A 6,294-nucleotide genomic window follows, 5' to 3' on the forward strand; every position below is an offset into this window, starting at 1 on the left:
CCTGGGATCCCTACTAGAGGTCTGCCAGCACTCCTCAGGTCCAAACCTGAGTTGCTGGGAGCTCAGTTATCCATATTGGCACCCCAGGCCACAGATCTCACCTTATCAAAGGCAGGAGGGAAGTAAGGAGACATGATTTTAAGCTTTAGACAAAAAGAGGCAGCAATGGAAAGCAGTGCTAGGCACATCAAGTCTCCACATGTTTATTTTGGACTGACTTAAAATGATTCTACCATATCATCCAGAGAGGACAAAGCCTAAAAGTTAATGTCATGGAGCTTCCCAGACAGTATGGTGTGGTGGGAGGAAGATGGGGAATGCAGTCAATGGCCTGGATTCCCAGCTCTGCTGCTTATCAGCTATACCACCCTAGACAGGCTGAGCCTCGTTTCCTCATCTGTGAAATGGGCATGATAACATATGTGCTGATTATGCAAAGATGATCTCTGGAAAGACATCTGAAGAAGGGAAACTGAGGGTCAGGGTCAGAGGGAGACTTACTTTTCAGTATGGCCTAATGTTCAGTTTAACTTTAACCTTTTTATCAGGTGCATGTTATGATATTTTAAATCTAAATTAAACTTAGTTTAATAGAAATATCAATAGTAATAACAATACCAATCTATGTCATGGGAATGCTGGGAAAGTAAAAACACATAAGGTCTGTGAAAAGCATTGTACATAATCAATCAATCAAAAAGCATTGTACACAATCAATGCTACATAAGGGTTAATTTTACATAAGGACGCAGGAGGGAAGAACACACAGGCCCTCAAAGAATCCTCAATTTACAAAAAAGGAGATAGAGGCCCAACCCAAGTAAATATTTATTAAATCTCTAATCAGTGTCCACAGATTATTGTAAAACAATAACTAGAAATGATCGGTTTTGCATATGAAGTAATATATTAGAAGTAAGCTCAACAACCCATAGATTCTTAGGTTGTTAAAGGCAGAAGGAATTACACTGTTTAGTGCAGCTCCCCATTTTACACATGAAGAAACTGAGGTCCACAGAAGTGATTTGCTCAATGTCACACAGCTAGTGAGTATCAGTGCAGATGAGGTTTGTCACACCCTAGTCTTTCCAGTACACCACACTAATTAGAGATGCAAATGCAATTGTCTTAAAAAGCAAAAAAGGGACACGCAAAAAGAGAAGTATGGAATAAACAGATTTCCTTCTTTGTTCTTGTTTCCCATAATTGTCTTTCCACTGTCCACCTGCAGCCACCCTGTCCCTGGGCCATAAACTCAACACTTTGAATCTCCTAAAGAAACTTCAAAGGGTCTCTCTTTCTGGTGTGCCTGTGTTATGTAAGAGCTGAGCTGGCAGCCCAGCTGATCCCTCCTACCTAGTCACATCATTTACCTTTGAACCTGGACATCTGGGTGTCTTCTCAGCTCTGGAAACTTGTCAGAATCCAGGGTCTTGAAGAGTGGGTCTGAAGCTGAACAGCAGGGAACACCCCATTCTCCCACACCCAGCTCCCCTCTGGAATCCTAATTCAAGGCAGGGTCAGGTGTGAAGGGCATGTCAGGGGAAGAATATCCAATCCCTGCTAATACCCACCTCTAAGAAGCTTATTAGGGCATTGTACAAGTTCTGGGTCCCAGTGCCTCTGCCAGAGCCTGAGAGGGTGGACCTTGCACCAGGGACACAGATAGGTTCTCTGTGGCCCCCTGCAGTCAAGTGGAAATCTTGGGGAACTTCTCAAACATGTTTCTAAATTCAGGGAATGAGAGGTGTGGTCCAGGGTTTCCCAAGCTTAGGAAGAGGAAAGATTTGGAGAGATTCAGAAGGCGCTCTGTGGGAACGAAGAGAAAGTGCCTGGGGCTTAAAAGATCAGAAGATCTCAGTTAGCACCAGGCTTTGTTCGCCACTGTGTGACTCTAAATGTAACTTAAATGTAAATGTGGAGATAGTAACTGTCCTACCTATTGTAGGATGGATGTGAGAATCAAAATTAAAAATGAGGAACAGCTGCTCAATATTGCTGTGAATCTAAAACTGCTCTAAGAAATAAAGTCTATTTAAGAAAATGAGGGGGGCTGGCCCCGTGGCCGAGTGGTTACATTCACGGGCTCCTCTTCAGCGGCCCAGGGTTTCGCTGGTTCGGATCCTGGGAACGGACATGGCACCGCTCATTAGGCCATGCTGAGGCAGCGTCCCACATGCCACAACTAGAAGGACCCACAACTAAAAATATACAACTATGTACCAGGGAGTTTTGGGGAGAAAAAGGAAAAAAAAAAATCTTGAAAACAAAATAGAAAAGAAAATGAGGGAATGTGGGAAAAATATCAACTTTAAAGTATTTCACACATGAAAAATACTTTATTAGGCCTAAGGGAAATCCCTGAGAGAGAGGGCACTGACACAACTCCTCAGCGCAGGCTGGGACATCCCAAGATTCCTGAGGAGTTAGCTGATGGAAGTGGGAGTAGAGTGAGGCAATGGGGGTCTTATGATCCTACCCATTGACCTGGAAACCATCTCACTCCTTCAGCTAACACTGCCTGATACTCACTGATTGCTCCTTTCTCCCCTCCCTGTTGCCCCCAAGGTACAGGGATAGCATGCTGCTTTGATTACTTTCATCTGAAATGCAGGCAATCCTTCAAGGCCTCACCCCTGCCCTAACTTACCCTGAGTGGCCCCTAACAGTAAGAAGGTACCCAGCTTCCTCTGCTGAAGCACACAGTGGTGCCCCCCCGAAGAACCACCTTCATCTCTGGGTGTCCTGGGGTCACTCCGGACATTGGAAGCCTGGGTAGAGGGTCTGACCTCTGTTAGTTACCACAGCCTTGCCTGTAGACTGCTGTAGGCAGAATCAGATCTAGCTACTTCCCTTCTCACACCAACTATCTAACACAGTCTCAATCTTGGCTAGGATGGAAAGATGGAAAAAGGAACCAAATTCATGAGGTGGAATGATGAGTGATCCTTTCTTTTTTTCCCAGAATAATCTCACTATCTTTGAATGTTATTTGTGCAATATAGAAAATTCAGGAGAGAAGCAAATCCCAGAAAAGAGATTCCTTTCTCTCATATACTCATAACTGTCTCCAAGTTCTTTCTAGTGTCTAACCTATATCTGAACTGCTGGGGGTGAAACTGGTTCATTGTCTTGTTCTCATGGGGTTGTGGCACATTTTGAAATTCAACAGGCCATAGAAAAGTCTGCTGCTCAGCCAAGAGTGGAAGCACCATCTGTACTAGCAGTGTGAGTTTGGGGAAGTTATTTAACTTCTCAGTGGCTATAAACCTCTTGTCCTGTAAATTGAGGGTGATAATGACACTATCCGCTTGGTAAGTTTGTTGTGAGGATTAAGTAAATTAATATGTCAGACATATTAACAATGTCTGGTGCTTATTGTTGTTGCTATTATTATTATTATTATTCTGCTTTTGGAGATCGTAGTCAGACAGTGCTGGGGGGCAGCAAGTCCCCATGCATTCCACTGTGACAATGCTCTACTGTATATTTATTAATGTGATCACCTGATTAATGTCTACATCCCTTACTAGCAAATAAGCTTCAAGAGGACAGGTAACTTGACTATTTTACTCACGGGGGAATCCCCAGAGCCCAGAACAGTGTCTGGCACCCAATATATATGTTTGTTGATGGGCTGAAGAAGTACGTCCCAGTGAGGAGATGCTCAGAGATGGGGCACCTGAGCTACACATGGTGGGTGGGGGAAGGGATGCCCACTCACAGAGTCTCATGGCCTTTCAGAGGGCAAACTACTGGAGAAAAACCAGCACCACTGAGGGGAAGCTGATCTGATTTGTTCCACAAGGTGGCCTGGTATTATACTCTCCCTGAAACGGGGTGGACGGGCAGGTGAGGCAGATCTGCCTCTGTCCCTCACAATAATAGTGGGGGTTGAAGAAGGCAGGGCTTAGAGGCTGGGCAGGAGAGCTGGGAGGCCTTTCCTTACACTTCGCAGCTCAAGGCCTTTCCCATGGTTCTATTGGAACAGAAGGAAGAGGGAATGAGACTTTTTGCAAGACTTGGGTTTGTAGTCGAGGCTGGTTTATTTCTGGGCCTACCTCAGGAGTTGATATGGACCCCATAGTGGCCCAGTGGAAAGCAGACAAGATCTGGCAGGGGTTGCAAAATCAAATACCTTCAGAGCCTGTGTGTAGATAAAATGAAGTTAAATCAGCTCTATTCAAAGTCAGTGGAGAGTAATGAGGGCTGCATCTGGACAGAGAATGCATGACCCGTCAGTAGGCATTCCAATGTAAAACAGTTTTAAAATATTAAAGGGTAAACAAAATGGGGCTGAATTTGACCTACAGGTACTACTTTGCAACATCTAATAAAGTAACAAACCTGAACAAGAGCGAGACTCCTAACGTCTCTCATCTTCAAGTTCCTCATCTATAAAACTAGGAACGAAGAGCTTCCCTGTGGGGTTGCTGTAAGAGGTACAGTGAGAACCTGTGGAAAAGCACTTGTATCTGTCAGATGCTGAACTGCCCAAGGTCACAGCCTAAGACATTTTGTTTATATTATATATATTGTTGATAGGATTAAAAAAATGGCTGTACACCATCCCACTACTGGGTATTTATCCAAAGAGCTTGAAGTCAGCAATCCCAAAAGTCCTATGCACCCCAATGTTCATTGCAGCATTATTTACAATAGCCAAGACATGGAAGAAACCTAAGTGCCCATCAACAGATGAATGGATAAAGAAGATGTGGTATATATATACAATGGAATACTACTCAGCTGCAAAACAGAACAAAATCATTCCATTTGCAATAACATAGATGGACCTTGAGGGAATTATGTTAAGTGAAATAAGCCAGCAAGAGAAGGATAATCTGTGTATGACTCCACTCATATGAGGAATTTAAAAATGTGGACTAAGAGAACAGTTTAGTGGATACCAGGGGAAAGGTGGGGTGGGGGGTGGGCACAAAGGGTGAAGTGGTGCACCTACAACATGAATGACAAACATTAATGTACAACTGAAATTTCACAAGACTGTAAGCTATCATTAACCCAAAAAAAAAAAAAAAAAAAAGGCTGTACAGTTGTCACTGGTGCCAATGAGCAAAATAAACTCCAAAACATTCCACGACACTTCATCTCTCCTAGTCAGTGGCTGGAGCCATACCTGAGGCAGGGAGCTGCAGAGCGTGACGCTTCAGGTTGGCAGCAGTTCACAGACAGGGTTTTGGCCTCACAGTCAGGTACCCATCCCGAGGGGTCCAGAGTTTAGAGGAGAGGTCAGACAGGTGCTATCAGAGGACTTCAGTGTGGGCTCGTAGGAATCCACACAGTACCAGTACTATTAACCACTTCCCCCTAAGTAAGTGAGAAACAGCCCACTAAAACTCATCACATCAAATCTGATTTTACAAAGGAATACCAAGCGAAGCAATAGTGAGTTTTGTTGTTTTTTTTTTTTTGCTTATCAGTTGACAAAGACTAAAAAATGTAATATCTAGTGCTGGCGAAGATACTGGTGAGAGACTATAAATCTGATACAACAGCACAAATGACATTGTTAAACTGTAAGTCAGATCACGTCCCTTCTATACTCCAAATTTTCCAGTGGCTTCTCACCTCAGTCAGAGGAAAAGCCCCTATAATGGTCTGCAAGGCCCATTCCAGCATTGCTGGTAAGAGGAAAAACTGAAATCTATCTAAATGTCAATGGAAAACTGGTTACATAAATGATGTCACATCTTTCCAGTAGTCAATTATATACCAGTTCAAAGGAATGAAGATGATGTCCAACATATATTAATCAATTAATAATAATAAAAGCAAGATGCAGAACAGTATATATGACATTATGCATTTAGTTAAAAAGTATTATATATCTAACACTACTATGCATGTGTGTATATTTACGTATATAAATACACATGTACACACACATCGGTAGAGACAATTTTGCAAAGAATATATAAGAATGGCTAGATTTGTTACCAGTAGATATAGAATGAACAAAATCAAACAAAAAATCCCTGGTACTTCATCTTTCAAGGCCAGTGGTTGGAATCATACTTGAGGCAAGGAGATACATATGGTTACTTCTAGGAAGGGAAACACTTATTTTTCACTTTGTATATTTTATAACTTTAAATTTTTTCCCATTGAAATGAATTACTTTTATAATTTTTTTAAACTACTTTTGTTTTGTGTTGCTTTATGTACTTTTTCATAGAAAGATGCTACCAAAGTTTTAAGAGGACGAGATGTGAGCCCAGCAAGACAGACGCAGGACTGGATCACGAGAAGTCTTTAAAAATTTAGGGTTTA

This window comes from Equus caballus, chromosome 1 (genome assembly GCF_041296265.1).
Source record: "Equus caballus isolate H_3958 breed thoroughbred chromosome 1, TB-T2T, whole genome shotgun sequence".
NCBI classification, from domain to species: domain Eukaryota; kingdom Metazoa; phylum Chordata; class Mammalia; order Perissodactyla; family Equidae; genus Equus; species Equus caballus.